Genomic DNA, 25,241 nt, shown 5'->3' with positions numbered 1-25,241 from the left:
GAGAAGGGGACCCTGCGGGATAGTGTCAGGCCAGTAACAGCAGTAGTGAGGACTAATGATGATTTATTCCTTTGTATTACAAATATTGACGGATTGCCTCCTGTGGGCCAGACCCTGTTTGAGGCACCGGGAAATACAGCAATGGGAAGCAAAGGAAAACAGGCAAATGCTCCTGCCCTCACAGAGCTTACATTCCCCTCCCGTGCATCACAGCAGAGGCTGCTGGTAATTCGTTTTCAAGCCGGCTTCTTCCTTGCTCTTCTTCGCACCAGCTCTCCAGGAGGGTGATTAGTATAGATTTTTAAAGGCTTGTATTCTCACTTTCACAAACCAGAGAAATGATGAAAGTGGTCCAGAATCTCATGGGTTAGAAGTGATTGGAGACAGAACCAGGGCTTGAACCTGACTCTGTCTGATTGTTAAGCACACGCCGAGCTCCTTCTGCTGCACAACCTCCAGCCAAGATCTGGGAACCCCAGTAGTTCCCTTTGCACACTCAGAACGTCGGGCCGTCTCTCTGACGCGAGGGTGGAGGAAGAGCAGACCAGCTTGTGTTTAGAAAGCAAACGTCCTTTTCCCACCTTTACTGAGTCAGTTGGGAAATTTGTGTTCCTCTGGCTCCTCTAGGAGTCTGGCTGATCTTGTTGTTACAGCCCCACTTGGGAGGCCCTGGCCAGCCCAGGGCTGGTAAACAGACAGGGGTTGGGGGGCAGGGATGGAATTTTGAGCTGGCTCAGATGAGATCATACTTCCTTTAAGATGCAAATCGATACCTGAAGATCAAAGGTCCCCCGGCTAATCCCCTGGGCTGGAGGTGAAAACTAATCACAATTCATTTGCAAGTACAAAAGACAGAGGTGCTCTATCTGAAGAGAGAAGGGGCAGCTACTGAGGGGATGAAAACATTGGTGGGAAGATTTCACACTGAAAGGCAATTTTCTAGGAAGACGAAAGGGAAGGAAATGTCATCGGGTCCTTCCATTCGCAGTGCATTACAGGGACATATTTAGACCTTCTTTCTCCAGGGAGATTGTGAGCACTGTGAGCTCTTCACCACGTATGTATCATTCACCCTTAGTCCATTCTCAGCACACATGGATTGAGCACCTACTGTCTCCTTGCCAACAAGTAGGGGCTCAGCAACACAATGAGAGGTGTCCCACAGCTAACTGTGGATGGAAGAAAGGAATACGTGGAGGAAGGAAAGGCAGAAGGGGAATTTCCAGGCAGGACCTTGGGTTTTTAGATGACAGAAGGCTGTTTTCTTTGCTCTGTTGATTTGCGCATGGTCCTGGGTAGAAACTTGATGTTAGTCTGGTGGTGTGGCGAAAGGAGCCTGGGCTGAAAATTAGGAAAACCAGGCTCTAGTCCTCACTGTGCTTAAGAACTTGCCACATTAACACTGGCCAGGTTGCTTCCCTCGTCTGGGCCTCAGTTTACCTGCTGTAAACCTCAAAGGATTGGGTTAGGTGTTCTCTAAAGGCCTTATGTACACTTGACTTGTGCTATTTCCGAGGTGTGTGACTATTTCCCATGCCCATGAGCTACTTGCCTTTGTCGTCATCCTCGTGACACCCAGCATCACTCCCAGATCGTGCTGGAAAATATCTACCTATTTTACTCACACTAAGGTGGCACATAACTTAAGTGCTTCTGGAAGGAAGGGAGGATGTGGTGGTGAAAGTAGGATATGGGACCCTCAAAGAGATGCTCGGGTGGCCCTGGTGCCCACATTCTGGGGAGCTTCGGCACTATGCAGCAATACGCAAACACAAGGTAGCCTCCTACAGGTAGAAGCTCATCATCCACGAAAGGGGTCTGCAAACTCCAGTCCATGGGCCGGAACTGGCCTACTGCCTCTATTGGAAAGTAAAGTCTTACCAGAACACAGCATACTCTTTACGTGTTATCTATGGCTGCTTTCCTGCTACAAATTATTGAGCGGGTACAGCAGAGACCCTATGACCCAAAGAGCCCAAACTATTAGTAATCTGGCCTTTTACAGACCTTTGCTGACCCCTGGCTCATGGATTTGAAGTCTTTGATCATCTTGGTTATTGGAGCCTGGTGCAGAGAGGACGTGACAGTTATGACATGGTTTGCCATTTCTAAGAAAAAGAACTGAATTTTAAGCATACAGTGGTGGGGCCTGGGAGATTCTTAGAAAGAGCACTGGACAGTGAGTCCAGTCCTAGCGGGCCTTCCCCACCCCCCCACCCCCTTGGGCCTAACTTCCCTCCTCAACTTTAGCCGGAATGACTGTTTTGGACTAGATCAGTGATTTTTAAACTGTGCTAACTGAGATGCTTAAGAGGAAAGAGGTGAAGGCGAGGGAGGTGACAAGAAGGCGAGATCTGGACTGTCATAGGTCCACTTGATATACTGTTGTTCTCTACTAGATCCTGAGTATTCTGCTGGCGATGGTGATATTTATTGAACCTCCATGATATACCAACCACATTTATAAACTCTCATTTTCATAATAATCTTTTATGGTCCTGCTTTTACACAAGAGGAAGCTGAGGCATGAGAGTGAACCAAGGATATGCAGTTAAATGGTAGAACCAGGATGCAAACCCAGAGTCTGACTTCAGACAGTGGTGAGCTACCTGCAAAAAAAAAAAAAAAAGGTAGCTCCTGGTCTTGTAGGGGTTTGAGGGTGAACAAGGAACACACTGCTTTAGAACAGTCTGTCTAGTGAATTAATGGACTGGAATAGAGAATTGTCAGTGGCATGGATGGTGTCCAGGGAAGATTCTGTGTTACCTGGGATGGTGAGTATGGTTTGTGTTAGAGGAATGACCTCAGCTACACACCCACCCTCACCAATTAGAATTCCACTATAGAGACTCAGTGAGACACAGGACATTCCAAGAATTAAGGAGTCTATCCGGAGATCCCAACTCCCAGGACTACATTCCAAGGACAAACTCCATGCCTTTGAGTCTAGAAAACCATCTTCCCTTAAGAACAGCTGAAGAGGGGCGCCTGGGTGGCTCAGTTGGTTAAGCGACTGCCTTCGGCTCAGGTCATGATCCTGGAGTCCCGGGATCGAGTCCCGCATCGGGCTCCCTGCTCGGCAGGGGGTCTGCTTCTCCCTCTGACCCTCCTCCCTCTCAAGCTCTCTGTCTCTCATTCTCTCTGTCTCAAATAAATAAATAAAATCTTTAAAAAAAAAAAAAAAGAACAGCTGAAGAATAGACAGTGAGTCTTTGGCTCCCACCACATGCAGCTTCAGTGAGTCAGAGAAATGGCACTGGAGTGTGGGAGGCTTTGCTGAGGTGGACTGGTTTCATCATTGTATTTGTCAAGAAAGTGGCCAAGAGAACAGGCTTGAGTGATACTGACTTGGGCGCACACCATGGCTTAGACACGCGACCTTAGCTAAACGTCAGTGTTCTCATCCAGAAAATGGTAAAAGTCTGGAGACTCAACTGTGGAAGATATTTATCAATAATTTTGGAAACTTATCTGAATCTCCTTCCTAGATTTAGGAAATAATTCTCCTTGATGTAATAATAATGAGGCAGAGCCCAAGCCCTCTACAGAAGTTGGAAATCCAAGTCTCCTTCCTTGACTCCCCTTTACAGCCTGAGCGTGGGCACAAGAGCTACACTTTCCCCCCAGTTGTTTTGATAAGGATGGCTACAACCTGTGTGTTTCCAAAGTACCAGTGACAGCATGTGACATTGGTGTGAAAGTGACCATGTTCTACTATCTTCACAAGACCAGTCCTGGGACCTCATCTTGAGCTTAGAGTTGGGCTTCGGAGTGTGCAAGCCTGGCACTCCAAGCCCTCCCAGAGAGTGTTCTATAACTATCCAGTATTCTCTGAATAGATTTTGTTTGTTTGCTTGTTTTGCTTCAGTAGGCCAAAGTTGGTTTCTGTTGATTGTAACTTAGAATCCTGACTGAAAATTATTGTCATAAGATACTATGAGGTTTGGCCCCATTCTTAGCAAGTTGGATGTGCTTGAAGTACATTAACTGTTACTTATCTCAGTGTATGCGTATGTGTGGGAGTGGGGGGTGGGGGATGAGTATCAGCAACAACCACCATTTACAGTCACCCATTAGGTGTGATGTATGTCCCATGCCCCTTTCTTTAGTGTGAGCCTATGAGAGGACACTTATATCCAGATGAGGAATCTAAGACCTGTTATGATGTCTTAACCTGGCTAAGGTAACACAGCTCGTAGAAGTGTGATCCTATCTCAGACTGAGTAGAGACCCCCTGATTTTTCTACTCTACTACTCTGACCCCCATCTGAATGGATGACTTCCTTCTCTCCTCCCTCCCTCCATTCCTTCCCTCCTTCCTTCCTTCTTTCCTCCCTCCTTTCCTTTCTTCTTCCTTCCCTTCTCTTCTTCTTCTTCATTATTTTTTTGTCACCGACCATTTAGTTGGGCCAGTGTTTTCCCTGGGTTTGGTAACACCAGTGTGAGCGTGGGTGACAGATTTATGGTGGCATTCCCATTCACTTTTCAGAAACCCACACATCCGGAAGAATTCCCAAGGTGCCAATGTGTTATTACGCAACACCCCGGGACTTCCCTTTCCCACTTTCCCACCCCAGCGCCCTTATCCCCCAGCACATAATAAGTTGCTTGTTAAAAAGAACACCACCCACAAGACCTCTTAGGCAATGCAAGCTGCATCCCCAGCAATGTGAAAATTATCTTGTCCTTTCCCCCCTTTTTAAAAAACATAATATACACCAGGCCTTAGGTTTCAGTTAAAAAATGTGGTATCAGTAAAATGATAACTCCCCACTGCGCACCCCCACCCCCACCCCAACAGACACTGGCTGGAGGCATTGTTTGGCAGCACTGGGAATTCTGTTCCTATAGCACTGAGTCATAAACCACAGCCAGGCTGCTGATAAAAGCTGAAGGAGGGAAAGTAATGCTCAAATTAGACAAAATGTGAAGCATCCCCAAAAGGGGCTCTACCTAGTGATACATCTCAAGCCAGTGCTGGAAGTGAGCTACCTTCTGAGATGACATGCAGTCCCCTAGAGGAGATGCAATTGGGGAGGACTCCTCATGCTCGGTTTTGATTTACCACCCTGTGTCCTTCAGGATGGCTGGTCCCAGGGATGAGTTTAGATATGGGGGCCTGGGCTGCAGCTCAGCATCCAGGAGCCTCAGTTTCCCCCTCTGTGACATGAGTGTGATCGGGCTGAGGACTCTGAAGCTTCTTTCCCTGTCTGACACTGGGGCATCCTCCGTGTGTCATTTACTTAAAAGCTTTGGGGTTTCAAATACTACATGATGCTGATACACAGTTAGGAGAACAAAGCAAATGGACCCCCAGGTTGTCATTCCTCTGTGTCTCTTTTTCTCGCTTCTTCCCGACTCCTTCCTACCATGCTGGGACTGCCGTGAGCATGACATTGTCTCTGGTCCCTGACATAGCATCTCTAGGCCTGTCCCAGAGCCAGGGCCAGTAACTCAGTTATCTGGAAGGCAGCTGAGGGGGAGAAGGGGAGATCAGTCCTCCTCCCCTGCCCTGTCCCTGGGAGGGGTGGGGGTCACAGAGCCTTGCGGCCCCTGTGTCAGGGTGCCCTGGCCTGCTCCGAGCCAAGGCGGGAAAGGAAAACAAGAAGATGAATCGCCACGTCTTCTTGGTGGATGTCCTAATGATACTTTAGAGCAATAGTGACTAAAAAGGAAAACAGCATCTGGTTGGGGGGAGGGGCAGTGGAAGGGGGAGGCAGAATGGGCTCTGCTGGAAGTTGCATTTATTATTATTTTTCTTTCTAACAAAGTGAAATCATAATAACATGATCCACCTCTCACCTTACAAAAAAGTTAAAATTAAAAAAAAAAATTAAACCTTCTCCCGGATGCAGGCATTCCTTCAGATTTTCCTCTGTGGAAAGCGTAACTTTCATCCAGTGACCTTCCTGAAATAAAGACTCCTTTGACATGAAGACATGCCTTGAAAAGAAGAGAAGTATTAGCGGTAGTGGCAGTGGCCGTGGTGATCGAGGCGTGGAGGTGGTCACCTGCCAGCGAGGCCAGGAGGTGTGATGATGCGTGGACAGTGATGAAGAACATGGATTCGGGGGGTGCCTGGGCAGCGCAGTCGGTTGAACCTCCGACCCTTGGTTTCAGCTCAGGTCGTGATCTCAGGGTCATGGGTTGGAGCCCCGGGTGGGGCTCTGCTTTCGGCAAGGAGTCTGCTTGAGATTCTCTCTCCTTCTCCCTCTGCCACTCGTGTGTGCAGGCTTCCCATGGAGTAGGGAGCCCGATGCGAGGCTCGATACCAGGACCCTGGGATCATGCCACTCGTGTGTGCTCTCTCTCTCTCTCCCTCTCAAATAAATCTTTTTTTTTTTTAAGATTTTATTTATTTATTTGACAGAGAGAGACACAGCAAGAGAGGGAACACAAGCAGGGGGGAGTGGGAGAGGGAGAAGCAGGCTTTCCGTGGAGTAGGGAGCCCGATGCGAGGCTCGATCCCAGGACCCTGGGATCATGACCTGAGCCGAAGGCAGACGCTTAATGACTGAGCCACCCAGGCGACCCTCAAATAAATAAATCTTAAAAAAAAAAAAAAGAAAAAAGAACATGGATTCTGGGTGACAAGCCTGGTTCAGCCACTTTGTAATGTGAGCTTCAGTTTTCTCATCAGTAAAATGGGTTAGTAGTAGATGCTACCTCTTAGGATTGTTGTGAGGATGATACGAGGTTATATATGTAAAGCATTTTTAAACAGTCGCACCTGGTACGTGTTATATATGTGTTTGCTACTCCTGTATTCTTATTGTCGTTATTCATACCGCTGATTCAGAAGTTGTATCAATCCATCCAGGAGTCCTAGGAGATAAATGATGTTATTATCCCAGGTGCCTGCAAGAGATCATCTGAGGTTCAGAGAGGTTAAGGAACTTGCCCAAGGTCCCACAGTCAGAAATAGCAGAGGAGGGGTTCACAGTCCCCTGGGGCAGGGTCTGTCCACTGAACCGTGAAGTCGTGTCGTTTTGTAGGCACCCAACTGTACCGGCTTCTGTGCTGAGAACCCTTTTCTCAAATGATTTCTCTCACTTTCCCATCAACTCGGCACATTCAGACTCATATGTCCATTTTGCTAATGAGGAAACAGAGGTGCCTAGAGTTTCAGTGGCTTTTCCTATGTACTCCAGTCAGGTGGACCCGAAAAGGAGACTTTGGACCCCATCTGCCTGCCTCTAAAGACCATGTCCTGTACCTGGACGAACTCCCAAGAAACACTAGACAGCTTTCTCTTTCCCACCCTTCCTCGTTTGGTGCCCTTGGTGCACAGCAGGAAGTGAGAGTGAATGCATAGGCCCTTCTGAGCCTTTCTCATGAGTCATGAAAACTACAACTTTCAGTTATTATCACCCTATAAACATTCCACTGCATAAACCCCCTGCCCCCGACAAAGGGTCCTCCTGTGTTTTGGGCTGTATTTTCATTTTTAAGAGCTCACCCTCCACGGACAGTAGCCACATTGTTTTTTTAGCTTAGGAGGACTTTGACACTTAATCCTGTTGTCATGGCAATGTGGTAGGGACAGAGGAGCCTGAGTTCAAACGTCCAGTGCTTGTAATTACTCCCTGGGTCATCCTGGGCATCTCCCATCCTCTCTCTGGGTCTCAGTGTCATCTCTGGAAAATGGGCATGATTATAACTCCCCGGTTGTGTTTAGAGGAAGATGGACATCATGTCAGTAGGGTGTTTAGCTTAGCGCAATGCATGGCAGTTAGTGGGCACTTGACAATGTCAGTTACTGCCAAGTTCCCTTCCCCTTCCTCACTCCCATTCAGTAGTGACTGATACAAAGGCCTCTGGTCCATCCGGGGGATGGGGGGTGGGCGGGGAGTGGTCCTGAGCCTGCGGTAAAAATGCGGTGGTCCCTTGTGCAAAGTGACTGCCGCCTTGATCTCAGCTTCCCCAGCTATCAGATGATGGGGCTAGCCAGATGAGCTCCCAGGGCCCTTTCAACTCTGACTTCCAGAATTTAAATCCCAGATCATTATTGTTTTTAAACTGTGCATTTTAAAAGAAATGAGGGCTTGGGGAGGAGAAAGGAATTCCTTTAACCCACAGGGTCAAAGGGAGTCACTGAGGGGACAAAGGAGCAGGAAAGAGAGGCGGTGGGGCGGAAGGCTGCCGTGAGGGGCAGGACCGAAGATCTGAAGTCCTCAACCGGGAGGTCTGATGGATGCATTCAAATACCCCAAGTCGAGTCAGCACCGGTTAGGATCAAGCTGGCCATCCAGCCTCGGACCTCGACTCGCCACCTCCTTCAGAAACCCGGGAGGCCTACCCCACAGAGAGGCCAGGCTGGAATGAAAAGAAACAGGAGGGCTCTGACGCCAGAAGGGAGGAATTCTAGCCCTCAGTCCAGGTCGGCTTCCTGACTCTCAGGGAGGGGTCAGGCTCAGAAAGGCTTGGAGCTTGCCTGAATTTGAGGAATCAACACCACACTTTGATGTGTGCCTTTGAAAGGCAGCCTGACTCCAAGGCAGGTGAATCCGGGTAGCCAAGAACAAGGGCTTCTTTATGGCCTTTGAAGTGACCAGAGACCTGCCTCACCTCCGTGTGCCTTGCTGTGTTTCTGTGCCACCGTCGTGGCCGAGGTAGCTGGGGGAGGTGGGGGGGAGAGAGAGGCCTGGGGGGGCCGGGTGTCGGGGCATTTTGCTAGCTGCTGGCTCTCTGCTCTTTCTTGGGGACCATGTTGTGTTGGAAGAGACACTTAATATTCATGAGCTGTGATCTCCACTTGAAGGGAGTGCCCTGGGGGAAATTGAAATATTAAGCAAGTGAGGCATATAGACCTAATTGTATCCTCCTTTTCTTTTTGGACAGAGAAATAATGTGCTTAAAATAAAATGATGGATGGGCAGTCAGGATTGTGTGAAAACCCCAGTGCTGTAGCCTCCAGAATAAATCAGCTCTAACATATGCAGTCAGAACCAGGCAGAAGATGGGGCAAACGGGCTGCCGGGTCCCATCATGTCATTCATTCACACGTTTCTTGGTGCCTGCTGTGTACCTAGCCCAGTGCTAGGTGCAAGGGGACAAGAGAGCAGTGAGCAAGGAAGGCCAGGGAAATGACACCAACAATTATTTGAATGCAACTGTTGAAAGTGCCAGTAAGTGGACGTGCTTGAAAGTGTGTAAGTGAAGGGTCTCCTTTACACTGGATAGGAGTGGGGAAGGGCCTCCTTGAGAACACCTACATTTAAGCTCAGACTTGAAGGTCGAATAGAATATAGACAAATTAGGGAGCTGTGAAGCAGGGTGATGGAGTAAGGAGTGCAAGAAGTTCAGACTATTAAATCCTCAAGGCAGGCAAGGGCTTGTGAGCGGGTCAGAGAAAGGCAGCATGGCCAGATGGGAGTGAAGGAGGAAGGTGAGGCTAGAGCCTCGCAAGTTCTCATCCTTTAGGCCCCTGCAGACCTCGGGGAGGCCATTGCTCCTGATAACGACATTCTGTGCCTAGCCCTGTACCAGGCACAATAGGCAAGTGCATGCTTGCATCGATCAGGGGTCAACAAGCTGCTGCCCTTGGCCAAACCCAACCTGCTGCCCATCTGGGTACATACAGTTTCATTGAAACCCACGTAGGCTCCTTGGTTTTGATATTTGCAATACAAAGACAGAGTTGAGTAGTTCTGACAGAGACCTTGAGGGCCCACGAAGCCAAAATATTTACTGTCTGGCCCTGTCTTGAAAAAGTACAACTTACCACTGGCATAGATGGATGAGTATATAGGCAGGTAAAAGAATAGCCACTTAGGGAAATCAAGGCACAGGAGAGATGAAGAGGTGAGGGTACTCCCTTATGCATCTCGCTCCTGGGCCTGTAGAAGCTTAGCTGTAATTGTATTTATCCCCCCACATTTTCCCATTAATCATGGGTTTCCCTTACCCTTCATGGAAGAAGTTAGCCCGTCCGTTCCTGTGTCCCCAGCATTCCGCTCCAGCTGGTCATTAACCGATGCGCCGAACTAAATGACACTCTGGGGCAGAAAAGAGTGCCCAGAGGAGCCCAAACTGCTCACCACTTAAAGGCAGTCCTGGATCCTCCCCGGGCTGCTGGAGGGAGCGTGTGGGTATTTACAGAGAACCTACTACGTGGTCTCATTTCAAACCCACAACACCCCCGGCAACCAGGCATTATTATCACCACTTTCCAAATGACACAACAGAGCCCCCAAATGTTTAAGTGACTTTTGAGAAAGTGTCCTTCATTCAGTAAATATTTATTGAGCTGGAAAACCACCACGCAAGGAAACAAACCTTCGGGAGCGCTGCGTCCCATGGCTGCTGGTGGCCTCACAGCATACTTAACCTCCTCTTTGGATCTCCAGGAGGCTGCAGGAAGGGGGTGGGGGGTGGGGGGCGGGCGGTGAGGTATTGCTCCAGGAGAAACTGAAGCTCGGGGAAATGAAGTGACTTGTCCGAAGCTGGTGATGGTTAAACAGCAGAGCTGGGATTAGAACCCAGATCTGCCCAGCTCCACAAGTAGAAGAGCTGGGGCTCTCCTCCAAAATACCAGACTTTAAGAACAAGTAGGAGTGGCGAGATACGTTTGTATCTTTCCACTCTTCTTCCATCTCACCGTCCCCGACAGTAGACATTGTAGTAGAAATAGCTCATGATTAATTTTATTCGTTTCATTAATTTAATGCTTTTTCTCTATTAACTCCCTTGATTAATTGCATTGACCCTCTGTGGTAGTTTTAATATTCTGCCAGCTAGAGATGGCTGGATAAGAAAAAAGCACAGAGAAGTTAAGTAATTTACTCAAGGCTTCCAGTAAGGGAAGGCTGGCTCTTAAGCCCTCAGGCTGAACTATTAATTTATGCTAACTCTAGATCATTAAGGTTATCTAATAAAATGTGTCCTCTTGATCAAGAGCTGAACAGCTTGTCCGCAAACAGATAATGAGAAGGGGAAACAATGCGTGGTGCAAAGGAATCTTCACATAACAAAAGGATCCCAGGATCTCCTTAAGAAACACTGTCTGAAGTGTTTGTTTACAGATCATTAAATACTTAACAGAGGGAGAAAGTAAAAGCGACTTTCTCTTGACTGCTACTGATTCAGTACCGAGAAGAAATTAAGATAAAGCAAATCTGAAATTATAGTAATTTTTAAGGGATTGAGTTTTCAATTTTCATTTGCCAGACAGAAAGATGAAACACTCCGCACCCCGGGGGGTCTGCAGCCCTGCTCACCAGGGCTAAGGTTACCTTCCCCCCTACCCCAGGCAGCAGCTAGGGGGTCTCGCAACAACAGCTGGAAGCCCATGTGACCAATCTCACACTCCTTTTTGTCTATGTTAAGCACCTGCTGCATAAGCTCTGTGCTAGGTAGGGTGCAGATGGGAGTGACAAGTGGCAGCCGAAGTCCTTCATTGGAGGACTTCCGAAGACACGTGTTGTTAAGGATGTGCAGGGACTGGTGGGAGGGGACCACAGGAGGAATGTGAAAGCCTCCTGGTATGGGGGGTGGGTCTGTAAACAACACTTCCTGGGCACCTGGGCTCAGTAAGACCAGGTGCCGAGCGCTGCAGCTATAAATGTCCAGAATGAAGCTTCTTTTGGGGGGTGCAGGGAGTCAAGTGGTTCCAAAAATAAAACTACTCAGAGGAAGTCACAAGATAGGTGGGTGTCTGGGTGCGATCCTGCAGCAAGGCGTGGTTTCTGGGCAGAAGCCTGACATGCCGGGGGCACTGTTGTTACGATCAACCTCCCCTCAGTGGGATGCTCTTCAAGGGCCAACCAAGTACTCTTGGCAAACTGATCTGAAGAGAAATCAGAGTGAGTTTGGCTTTCAACACCAGTCATAACCCCAGCCCAAATTATCCGTTAAGATTGAACTACACTTTCAACCACTATTGGCAGGGCTGTAAGAAGTCCTGGCTGGGGCCGATCCCTCAGTTCAGGAGTCCAAAACCACGCCTATAACTTGAGTTCAGCCTCATTATCCATGAGAGGGCTGCACACGCGTCTTAAAACCCTCTACTTCTCCATTTGTCTGTGTGTCTTTGGCCAAGAGAACTCCTGAATGGGGAGATAGAGAGAGAGAAAGAGAGCCGACTGACCTGACCCAGGAGCACAGGGGACCGCTTCTCTGCTCCAGGCTCAGTCCACCAAGCATCTTTTTCCATCTGTGAAATGGGAGTGCTGTTCTTCACTTCACCGGGGAGCTAGGATATATCCTTTCCTTCCTTTATGAATTTATTCATCCCAGATTTGTTGAGCGCCTTTTATATGTCAGGTCCGTGCTAGGCACTGAGGATGCCAGATCTGCTGTGCTTGAGATGGTTGGTTCCTGTCCTTCAGAAAGTGTTCAATACGGATCGATTACAATGACTATGAATAATCTAGTTCTTACAAGTAGCGAACGCCCTGTACCTGAGATCAAGCAGAAAGTTAAGAATCTTTACTCAGGAAAGCCATGAGGGGGATTCTATTAAATAGCATGATTAAACAGACCCATTTCAGTGTGTTTCTCCCCTAACTTATCTGGCTCTTTCTTGAAATTTTGAAACTTCCTCTGAAGTGTACCCCTTTCCAGTTTTCCTTAACTCCTCTGGCCACGCCAAAACAGACCTTCTGCCCACGCTTTAAAATATTAGAGCTCTCCAAAGTCCCAAAAGCAGCTACTTCTCAGGCTTTACTCTCCCTGAGCTCATCATTCAAAACCAAAGACCCCAGAATCTCTGTCTTCAGTCTGGGCTTTTCTCTGGACCTCTGTGTGGACTTGTATACCTAGTTGCTCTAACTGGATGCCCCATGATACTCAAACTCAACGCATCTGATAGCAAGCATACTGATTTTCTCCCCAGATCTGCGGCAAATCCTGTTTCTCTGTCTCAACTAGTGGTGCCACTCGCCAACCAGACTTTTCCACTAGAAGCTTGGGAAACATCCTTAACTCTTCCCTCTCTGTCACTTGCCACATCCAGACAATCACCATGGTGCCCATTTTACTTTGAAAACTAACCCCCCTCCCCAAATCGGTCCCTCCTCCCTCTCCCTGCCTTCCTTGCTCTGAGTCCTCCACCTGCTCCTGCCTGGAATTTTGCAAGAGATAAAGGTCCCGGGTTCCCCATCTGGCTTGCCCTCACCTATACTCCCCTGTAGTGAGAGCACGCTCTCCTAAAATGCAAACATCATTTTGTCACTCTCCCTTTGAAGAGTCAGGTGCCCTTGAGATAAATCTAAATCCCTTACTGCGGCGTTCAAGGTCTGAACCTGGTATTTGTACTTCACGCCGCAGCATCTTCTGTGCTTTATCTACTAGGTTGTTTCCCTTGGCTCACAGAGACTGGCATGTAGCCCTACTCCCCGGCCTAGGACCTCTCAAAGATTCAGCCCCTGCGTTACCTCCCAAGGGAAGCCTTCTCCAATCTGGGTAACACTCAAGGCTCTGTGTGTGGTGGTGGGAGGCCCTCCTCTGTGCTCCCATAGCATCTCGTACTGCAGGATAAAGTACTGTGTACTCAGTCATTGACTTACTGGTCCCCGTCACCAGACTCTGGGCTCCTGGAGTGTTGAGATCCCGTGTAATTCATCCGACTCCCCAGAATTCAGTCCCGGACCTGGCAAATAATTTGCGGCTCAGTAAATACAGAATAAGTGAATGAAGGACATGTTTCTTAGCAGACAGTTTTATTATTCAGGCAGCAAAGTGTAGTAGAGCTTTGTTGGTCTTTAGAGGCAGACAGACCCCTGTTTAAATCCCAGGCCCTTCTGCCTTCTCGGGGTCCTCTCTGGCAGGATGTCTCTCATTGGGATGGTTTTGTGCCCAGGCTCTGGAGCTGAGTTGCTGAGTTCCAATTCCATTTCTGCCTCAAAAGTGGGGTGGGGGCTACTTTAGTTTCTTCACCTATAAGGGGACCACGTCACGATATTGACACGCCACGGAGCTGCAAAGCCCTATACAAGTGTTTGCCAATAATGTTCTTTTGAGCCTCTTTCCCTTGGTATAAAGGAGAGAGGGACTCGGCCGCAGCTCTCTTTCCCCGTCTCAGTGTTGACCATGGCCCTAACTCTTTGACAAGGTCCACACAGTTTAGAACCTTAGCAGAAGGGATGTGCAGATCTGGGGGCTTTGGTGGTTACTTAGATCCCCCCGCCCCCTCACAGGACTGTCTGATAACCCCAAACTGAGCTGCTTTTCAAAACCCAGGCCCAGTGCCTGCCAGCTTCCTTTTCGTGAGGGAGCCTAATTCTCTGGTAGCTGGAAAGGACTGCAGGTAGGCCACCCCCCAGGCAGAGAATTCAAAGGGAAGTGGATAGCTGTGTAAATAGCACTGCTTTACGGGGGCATTTAAGCCTGTGCTCTTTGTTAAGGGAATTGATGGCTTTGTAAGTACTGCCTCTGAAGGGAGTACTTGAGTTGAAGGCTCCCCATCTGTCCTCGTAAATTCCCTAATGGACTGTGGGCCCAGAGGCTGGGCCCCGGTGTGTTCAATCACCTGCCAACAAAAACTCGGATTCCACTTTAAAAAAAATTAAAAAAGGTTTAACCAAAACATAAGTGATTGAGCCGGTGCAGTTTAACGGGCATGGAGTAGCAGAGACAGATTGCTTCCTTTAGGGAAAGGGGACTCCTGATCCTTCACGGAATCTGTTTTCCTGCTGGACTCCATGCCAGGTGTTTTTTATACAGCTTCTCATTTCATCCCCCAAATGTCTGAAAGACAGTCCTTATCTCACCGATCGGCCAAGGAGGAAACCAGGACTGGGACGTGAAGTGTTGTATGTGCTGCTCAGGGACACCTAGCACCTTAGTGCAGGGCAGGGATGTGACCTCAGCTCCCGCAGCCTGCCCCCCCGCCCCCCCTCACGGACCACAGCATCACAGCGTCTCGGACAGACTCAGATGAGCTTGTCTCTTTAGATCCCCCTCAGTGTCCACAGCCACACAAAGGACATGAATTGGGCAGCATGGGTGGATGCATGGGCACAGATTATGGAATCCAACTAGTCAGGATTGGATTCTAGCTTCAACTTGTGAAACCTTATGTGAATCTAATGACCTCACCTCTTTATACACCAACCCCCTTGTCTGTTAAGTGGGGATAGTAATAGCACAAAACACACTGGGCTCTTCTTGGATTAAATGACATTATAGATTGAAAAACATTTAACATTTAACAACGTGCCCAGCACGTTCCAAGTCATCTGATTATTCATTTAACCAATACACTTATTACCTGGTAGCTAATATTGTTATTGGAGAGGTAGAGGATGCTATGGGAAGACATAAGAGAGGGGCAAGCAGGCCCCTGGGGGGGGAGGGGCGGATTACCAGAGAGATTTTGCAGAGGAGTTGTTGGTTAAACTATGGATAAGGATGACTGGAGACTAGTCAGAGGAAAAGCAGTGCTGGGAATTGGGGGAATAGTGTCCCTTCGGGAAGAAGCCACACTTTGAGGCTGTCAGCTGAGACTTGAGTACGCTAGAGAAGAAAAGAGAAAGCTACAGAAGCAGGCAGGGACCAGATTATGCCTTGTCCATTATCATCAAGCCTCTGCTGGCAAATGTTGAATGAATACCAGTATCTTCTGAGTCAGCCGATTTCACTTTTGGCCAGGCTGCAGTTAGTTAGAGGGGTTTTCTGCTGTGTCCTCTCTGAGCCTTCTCTTCTTCAGGTTAAACATCTCCATACATAGGAGTATTGTTCAGTGATCCTGCCTACCTTGGGTCCCATTCTCTGACCATATCCTAGGTCCTCAGGGGCCCCAAACTGGTCTGCCCAGCCTTCTGAGAACCGCAGGGCGCTTCTCTGATCTCTGTTCTGGAATCTATAGCCAGTTACCCAGTCTGCAATCCCATGTCTTGTTTGGGCAATCACCTTTTCCAGTCAGTAGAAACTGATCTCAGAGTGACCACTACTCCTGGGAACTTTTTCTATACATGAATAGTAATGCTGACCCTTATCATTTCTGATAAAACAAAACAAAAAACAAAAAACCAAACAGGTTTTGATGGATATTTTTAAATGTTCCAGGGTAACTCTTAAAATTCAGAACCAATTTTCCCTTCCATCCTTCCTTCCTTCCTTCCTTCCTTCCTTCCTTCCTTCCTTCCTTCCTTCCTTCCTTCCTTCCCTCCCTCCCTCCTTCCTTCCTTCTTGCCTTCCTTCCCTCCTTCCCTCCCTCCCCTGTTTTTTCCCTATTGGGAGTAGAGACAGACATACACACACATATACAAGTTTCTGTAAGGACAAAAACAGTTCAACAATACAGATCAAAGAGCATATATTCAAATTAACATAAAATCCTCTTCCAAGGGCATAAAAGGAGCCCCCGCCATCATGTAAGGTAAAGAAAACTTACCAGAGTACAGCTCAGCCCATTGACTGGGCTTCTGCCAGTTAGCGCAGTGTGGCATATCTCACCAACTTGGAGATGGAGGACACTGTGGCTTGAATGCCTCATCTTTCTGAACTTATCTGAACCATATGGCAGGAGGATGGTCTTCGAAGTGGGCCAAGCCAATCAGGGCTCGGGTGGGAGGGATCCATTTTGACACTCTAGTTTCTTGCATGGGAACCCCACCAAGAACCAAGCATACTGCGGTCACCTTAGTCACGACCAACTGTGCCAGACTGGGGTGACTGGCTTGGTTTTCATGTGGTGCCCTGATTCATCCTCAATTCCTTGGCTACTGTTATTTAACATAGCATCCACTTGCCCAGAAGTCTCTCTTCTCTGGAAACTTGAGGACACCCTAACGGATTGCTAGGTGGCTCGTTTTACTGCATTGAAGAACAGGCATGCGTTTGTGCCCAAACTGCCTTTGTTTGGATGCGTGGTGTTTTCCTTATGGTTACATATACACATTTCTCACAGATCAATTTCTATTTGAAATTGCATAGCCCCAATATTTATATAATGAGCCTTAATGAGCCAACCCAAACCCTTGGCCTGTAGCTTTCAGTGAGTTACTTAACCTTTCTCAGTTCCCACATCTGCAAAAGGACGCACGCAGACTAGATAATTTCTAGAGACCCTTGCAGGGCTAACCCTCCATTCGTTCATTCATTCAGCACTCTGTCCTGACTGTCCTCGGTGTCCTGAAATTGGAAGTGCAGTAATGGGCAAAACAGCCTATGTTTCTGCTCTCAAGGAGCTGCCCTTCTATGTTAGGGCAAATGCAGTCATCAAGTGCACTGGTGAAGAAGTGATGTAATGCTGCATAGACAGTGAAATCCCGAGTGGGGTACAGTCTGCAGAGATGGGAGTGGAGGCAGCACTGTTGGAAGAGGGTTCACTGAGCACCAGACGTGAGGCTGAGGCTAAGACAGTGAGCTGAGCAAGCCATGTGATGGTTCAGGAGAGGAGTTCTAGATTGCATCTGCGATAACGAAACGTGCAAACAATAACACATCTGAGTGTTTGCCGTAATAGTTTAGCTGATCATTGCAGCCACTTTCTAAAATGGGTGGGAAAAGCAGTTTTGTCATTTTGTTTTGATAGACACAAAGAACAGAACCCAGAATGACGATGTGTGTTACCCGGTATTGGAGAATTGAGCTTCAGATTTTGATTTCCTGTCCTTTATTCCACCTGCTGTTGGCTAGAGCCCTCTCCTGTGTTTCTCAGAACGGGTTCAACCGCCGTTCTAGTTTTCATTTTGTTGGTATTTCCCCATCTTCAGACTGAAAACCTGGTTTAATGATTAAAGGGGGGAACATTAAGAACCAAATTCATTGTAAAATGACTCTGTTGAAGGGGATTATAGAGCTACTTGACATAACTCTTTCTAGAGAAGGGAAATCGCAGCTCAGGGAGGGGAATGAGAGAGCATCTCTTCTTGACTCCCGTTCTCTTGACCAAGCTACTGATTCTGAGAAAGTGGCCGTTCTCTTTTCTTTCTTTCTTTCTTTCTTTCTTTCTTTCTTTCTTTCTTTCTTTCTTTCTTTCTTTCTTCTTTCTTTCTTTTTTCTTACCTATTTTTTACTTATTTATTTTTGGTGTGGAGCAACGAGATCACATTACAACCACGGACACCCAATTTGCAGATGTCTACCATCATTACCCTTTTGTGCCACTTTTGTACATTCTCTGCATATAAATGCTTCAGATTGCTTTTCTCTGTTTATTATTAGCTTCTTTTATCCAAGGCAAATCTCATTCTGTTATTTCCTGCTCATACTTTTAAAGCCCTTCTGGTCCTAGGTATCACTCTCCCTCCTGTCTGTGCTTAGGATGCCTGCCTGTTTCGTGGCCACTACATAATTCATTATGGGACTGAATTTTACCTCCTCTCCCATATCATGAGATAGTGCTGGAACCCAAAAGAGACCCAGCTGAAAATCATTCAGGGCTTTGAGCATTCTTCTCTATTGAATGCCTTGTCACTTATTAGGATCACTATCTTTGCTTATCATCTTTTTAGGCCATTCAAATACCTATACTAAATTCAAGGTGATGCAAATGTATCTTCAAGTTCCAATTCATAAGACCATCAAATCTCTTTATTAAATTTCAGTCCAGTATGCACCACCTTTTCTATCCAGATGTTCCATTGCTTTGAAATTCAGTTAAGAAAGAAACTAAAACAATATTTAGGACAGATGGTGAGGCATGATGTCTCATGGGGGAAAATATTATGGGATGGTTTAGATAGAATTGGATTTTTCCCCCTAACGTGTGCTTGGATTTATAATAGGATCTCATTATAATTAATATTTTCATAAAAATCTTTCTATCGTACAATCTGCTGAAACAGATTCAAGTCAGGTTTGCGGTCTCTTCAGTACAATCAATAACAGACATTCTGAAATTCCAGAAGAACTTTGTTAATTCATCTTTTACGAGCAGCAGCTATGAGAATGGCTTTGTCCTAAGAATCAGAGATGTGAATAGAAGTTAACACTGGAGACAGCCCAGAAATGTCTCAAAATCCAAGAGCTGTACATAGTCACCCATTCATTCATTCTCAAATGTCAATTACATAATATGGCGAGACAGTTTTCTTGATCCAAAAGAAAGGTGTGCACTTGGAAACGTGCTTCCGTGAAACCTGTGTCACATGGGGCGGGGTGGGGGGGAGAAACAATAATACATAAGATTTATTTTTAGATAGTGAATAATGGTGTGAAGGAAATACAACAAGATGGTATGTATGCTCTAATGGGGATGGAGGAATTGGATGTGAGCTTACTGTAAGTAGACAAGGTTGTTATTTGAGGAAGTAATATTTTAACTGAGCCCTAAATGATGAAAAGGAAGAGGTTGTGAGAAAAGCCTGAGAAAAAGTATTCTAGGTAAAATGAACAGCAAGTTCAAGTTCCTGGAGCCATAACAAATTTGGCTCATTTAAGAAATAGATGCATGTTGAACAGGGGGTTAACTGGATGGATGGATGGATGGATGGATGGATGGATGGATGATAGTGAGCGAGGGGAGCAGTAGTAGATGATCAGCTAAGGTGGGAACTTGTTGGCCGAGACAGAGACTGAATCTCACCTCATGTGTTATGGGAAACCATTGAGGAGTTTTAGGTAGGAGGATGGCCTGAAAGTTTACGTTTTTAAAAGAGCACTCTGGCTGTGCTCTGGAGGAGGGGGGATTAGGAAACAGACCGAGGAAGCAAAAAGACTAATTCAGTGAGCATTGGAGAAGTGACAGTGGCCTGGGTTAGGGTGGCAGCGATGGAACAGAATATCCCGAGACGAAAGGGTGTACGGGATGTGTCCATGGGCTTTATGTGGGGTTGGAGGGCAGTCTGAAAAAATGGGAGAGATGACTCAGATGGTTTGGTTTGGCCATTGTTGGGCAATGTTGTCATTTACTAAGATGAGGAAGAAAGAAATGTAAGGAGAAACCATTACTTCTGCTTTAGACATGATGATTCGTGATGCTTTTAAATAGATATTTAAGTAGAGATGTCACTGTAGGCAGTTAGGACTCAGAGAAGAGGTAATTTCTAAAGAAATGATTGAGCCATTGACACATAGATATTTTAACATTTTTATTATAAATGAGGACTGAATGATAGAATGTAGATAGATAGGAAAGGGGACCCAAGGCCTGGCCCTGAAGCCTGGCAGCATTTACAGAGATTTAGGGAAGCAGAAAACAGCAAATAAGTCTATGTGGGATAAGCTGAGAGCCAGAAAGAAATGGGATGGCATGTGCCATGGAATCCATGAGAGAATGCTTCGGGAAGAAAGGGAAGGGCTACTTCTTTATATGCTTCAAGGCAGTCTAGCAAGATGAGGATTTTGATGTTATGGTTTTAGCCACCTTGAGGTCAATGGTGATCTTGACAAGATTGATTTTGGTAGAGTAGCAAGTACAGAAGTTAGACTGGAGAGAACTGAAGAGTGAATTATAGGTGAGAAGGTGGGCAGTATAAGTAAAGATAACTCTTAATAAACTCTGTGAATCATGGAAAGAGAAGTGTGAAGTAGGAAACATAGAGGTAAGAAGATGTGGAATGAAAGGAGGTTATTTTATTTTTTAATTTTTGCATTTCTTTAACATTTTTATATAGGCCATATCCTGTTTTGCTGGTTTGGAAGGAGGGAATAGTGATGCAGGAAGGAAAGGGGGTCAGTTTGTGTTGGACAAGTAACAATATGAAAGAGTGACAGGTGAGGCTTCATGGAGCTAAAGATGTCTGAGTCAAGTCTTTATGGGAGACTCAGGCAGAGACTAGCCTTTCAGGCTAAAGAAATAAGGACAGAAGCTCTGAGCTGTGAATTGTGGGAAGAAACATTTGAGGACAGAGCTGTGGTTGGGAATAAGGATAGACAAGACAGTTGGAGCTAGCCTATGGAAGGATTTGAGTGCTAGGTGGGGACGTTCACATTTTGCAGAAGTCAACTAAGTACTTATTTCAAATACCATCATAGATAAATTGCTCATAGATTAATCACTTTAGGTTCATTACTCTTAGGAAATGAGGAAGACACAAACCAGTTAAGAGAGTATTGTAAGGGCCAAGTGGACAGAGGACCAACCTGTCCCCCGGACAGTGCTCTCCATGATAGGCCTGGGTGTGGGATGGGAATGTTAATGTGAGGCTATATCCAGATCCATCCTTCTTTTCCTAGTGCTTTCTGCTTGCTAGATGATGCCTGGTTGTCACAGTGGAACACAGGAAGGAATTTCTGGCTCACTTTTATATATGGCCAACCCTTGCAGGAACCAGAAACCAACTTAAGCTCCTCAGATTCAGTAGACCTAACCAGCATCTGAAACTTGTTAGCAGATTCATGATTCTTTAGAAGCCCTTCACCACCCTGTCTTCTGTACTCCGGACAGGCTGATCTGGTTGAGGAGGTTAAGGACAAATCCCAGTTTGAACAGAATTAAACAAAGTCAGCAGTGTGGGTTTGACATGAAGCCTTTGAAACATGGGTGATATAAAGTCTGGTCATTTCTGTTCCAGAGGAAACATATACCAATATTGCCACCACCATCTCCCTACCAAGCTTCCCCTTTGTAAACCTTTGGGGGTTAAGCACTCCAGTTTCCCATGTTCCAAGAAGCTATTATTTGGACACAAAGACTGTGCATTTTTTGGTCGTTTGTTGTTGTTTGGATGAATTGTTATGTGGCATGAAGCTTGTTGTGGTTGGACCCATCCCTAAACAAACAGCTGAATTTAAAAATACTATTTTTTCTGGTGTTTAAAAAAAATACGGAAAATAGTCATCATTGGACTAACTGAATATCCTAATGCCAATCACTGTTCCCTCAGCTGGAAATAGAAATGGATACTAATTTCTCAAAAGTTGACCCATCTTCACAGACAAGAAGTTTAGAAAAACTGGTAAATTCTACCATCCTTTGGAAGGTAGCCCATGATAGGAGAGCATGCATTCAAATTATTTGGTTACTCCCTGAGTCTTATTACTTATTACATTTCCTATTACTTAAAGCTGTCATCTGTATTTTTTTTTTCTCAATGGGCTAGAAACTTAGTAACCCCAATAGCTTCTCAGACTACTAAAATTTGGACCACACCAGGGATGTCGTGAAAAGTGAAAATGGAGATTCCCAAAAGGAATATTGAAACTTGGTTAAGGTAACAAATTATTTTGTCACCAGAATTATATACCGAAAACCCAGTCTGGTAAATCAGCATGGTGTAGTAGAAAGGGCTTTGTGTTAAGAATTCAAGAACAATGATCTAGTCTTGACTCTACTAGAGACGTTCTCTAAAGGCTTCAGCAAATCACTTCAATTCCGTGAACCTCAGCTTTCCCATACAGGAAATGAAATCATTGCTTTCAGCTCCAAGATCATCATTGTTGTCATAGACCATTTATTGATCAACTGTTATGTCCTGAGTGCTTCACCAACATTTACCACTAGACTATAAGTTCCATGAGGTGAAGGTCATGGATGATTTATTTACTACTCTGGACCTACAGTTTATCACAGTACCTAGCACACAGAAGAAACTAAGCAAACATTTTGGGTTGTTATATAATCACATGTATTATTAAGTGATCTGAGCATGATAGTAAACATTCAATCCTTCAACCATTATTCAGATGAAGAAAGTAAGGTCTAGAAATTCTAAGTAATTTCCCCAAAGTCAAATAAATAGTAAATGGTGCACCTACTAAGCAAAATCAGGTCTTATACCTCACTGCCCCCTAAGAGTATGAAAATCACAGGTATTCCTGCTCAGAAAAATCTTCAAAGTCTCTCCATTTCTAAACAGGAAAATTCAAATACCTCAACATGGCATTGCAATCCTTCCTTACACTGGCCTCAGGTCAGCTTTTCAGTTCATCGTTCCAGGACCCATCATTCTCCCGTAGCTCTAACCTTGACAGCTTCCTCATATACACACACATTGGTTGAGACTCATCCAGTGCTCATACTCTTCCCTTCACCTCCCCAAATTCTTTTCTTCCTCCAAGATGTTGCCCCAAATTGTCTTCTTGGGAAGCCTTTCCCTGTTTTCCCAAGCAGTATTGATTCTACCCAGAAAGGAGGAGCCCAGTCTGATGCGTCAGTGTATCCCCAGTACCAGCACAGACACAGAGCAGATACTGGGTAAATAAATATTGGTTATCAGGATTGATTCTATTCTCCAGTTCGTATCAAGGAGTAAAGGTGATCTTAGCTGGGGATAATAATGACCCTCACTCCCGAATCTTCAGAAAGCTTTAGTGCCTCTTATTTGTTGCCCATTCATTACTGAAATGATTGCAAGAGGATTACTGCTTTCTTAGTCCCATATGGACATTATGGATATGTTTGTGAGACAGCCACTGTGGGTTTGTTTTAGAATAACTGCAATCAGTCCCAAAGTTTGAAGAAATTTTATAGCAAAGCTAGTTGACCTTTTAGACAAGATATGTCATTCCACTGGAAGAAGATACCACTGTTTTGATGAAATCTGGTTTGCAGTACTGTCATGGTATGGCTGGTAATCTCATCACAGAAAAGTATGCCAACACCTGGTTAGTTGAGAACATGCCTAAACTGGTAATAATCGATTATAAATATAATGCATCCATTGTTTTCATTTGTCATTCATCCGCTCATCTATTCCTCAACCATTTGTCAGGCACCTCCTTCATTCTAGGTCCTGTGCTGTGAGTTGGGAATACAGGGGTGAGAGTCAGCAACTTTGTACCCAGAGATACCTTCTGCCTGCTGGGATAGGGCTGAAAGAGGGTCTTGTTCATAGACAGGTTGACCAAAGCTGGATGGGGGGAATCTGGGAATTGTGAGAAAGAGCACAGAGGAAGGTCATCTGATCAAGCTAGGATGGGAGTCAGTAAGAGAGAAGGGAGGATGGAGATAGCCTGCTAGAGGAGACGCTCTTAGCTGCATCTGAAGACCCGGCAGGAGTTTTAGCAAAGTGAAAAATGAGAAATAGATCCTAGGCAGAGGAAACAACCCCTGTGAGGTCATGACAGAATGATGGGGAGTGGCTGGTGTGGAAAACTGCAGGAGAGGTTCATTGTGGAGGGTCTTGTATGCCAAGCTAAGGAAGATGATCTCCATAAGCAGGGAAATCTGTCACATTATATGTGAAGCACGGCATGGGCAGAAATGGATTTGGGGTAGGAGAGTTACTCCTCAAATCTGCTAAATTATCCCCCTATCCTGAGGAATACACATTATCTCAGGCCTTGTTTGAAGAACACATTAGCTTGAGTTCGTTTTTGTAGTAGTCAATGGTTTATGACTGTCTGGTCTTCAAGATTCTTGAGCTGAGGGCTTGTGGAAATCATCCCAAGATCTTGTACTGAGCTAACAAGAGCAATTTATGTACCTGCTTCCTTTTCCAGCAATGAACTCTCTAGCTCTTTCTTTTATTCATTCACCTCAAGGATTCTAGTGGTGTTGCAAATTCGCAATTTTCTAATCAAGCTAAGTTCATTAGTGTCCCCCAGTTGGGTTGAAGTAGTTCCACTATAAGTAAATAGATTCAAGATTACCTGATGATCATGGACAGATTAGAGGCTTGAATCCAGGCTTTCTGACTTTAAGGACAAGAAGTCTTGACAAAAGCCTAAGCCCCAGCCTTTGCTTACATGCCAAGGTAAACTCATCTCATTCTCCTAAGACTTGGCTCCAAGCTCTCCAATAAGGGCAATAATGTCTGAGCATCTCAAATAGTGTCCTTCAGACAAGCCTCAGGAATGCAAAGGCAATGGCATTTCATCCTGATGCTCCAGACAGATGGAAAGTGAAAATTAAGTCAATGAGAAGCGGCATCATCTGTGTCTGTCCACTTACAGAGAGTCCATCTGCCTCAGGCTCCTGGAGCTGAGCGCATTTCTTCCAGAAGGAAAACAAAGTAGCACAGGAATGTTCAGCTGGGGATGACAGACTTGGCAATGCCTGTGCCCCACATCAAGTCTTTTAGCTGGATAGAGCAGTTTCTAAATGTGTTACTGCACAAGAGGGACTGAGTCTGAGACAAGGAGTTCTCTTATGTCAGGGGAAGAAGGGGTGAGGTGGGGAAATCATACTGCCCAGTGCAAGCCCACTGTAAGCCAGTCACCAATGGCATCTCAGCTCCTTTCCCTCCACCCTAAGACCCTGTCTAAAGAAACTTCTCAAAGGGTGCAGAGTGTGAAATATGTTTGGACAGGAGTACGTGCACTGGGAGTGCTGGATTTTAGTCATTCATTCATTCAACAATTATTTGTTGAGAGCTCCAAGGGGTTATATGATGATCAGTGCTGCCTAGCTACTACAGGGAAGGCAGGTGCCAAGATAGTCATTTGACCTTGGTATTGATTTTAAACTC

The 25,241-nt window shown here is 45.9% G+C and overlaps 1 protein-coding gene across 1 annotated transcript in view; it reads left to right on the top strand.

Moving 5' to 3' along the window:
• PAPPA (pappalysin 1) overlaps positions 1-25,241 on the top strand; it is a 240,175-nt gene that overhangs the window by 113,170 nt on the left and 101,764 nt on the right. The window lies entirely within an intron of this gene.

The sequence above is a fragment of the Mirounga leonina genome, unplaced genomic scaffold, assembly GCF_011800145.1.
Source record: "Mirounga leonina isolate KUSES-001 unplaced genomic scaffold, KU_Mleo_1.0 Mir_170, whole genome shotgun sequence".
NCBI lineage: Eukaryota > Metazoa > Chordata > Mammalia > Carnivora > Phocidae > Mirounga > Mirounga leonina.
Note: the sequence above shows the minus strand (reverse complement) of the source record. Positions and strands in the feature narration are given on the sequence as shown.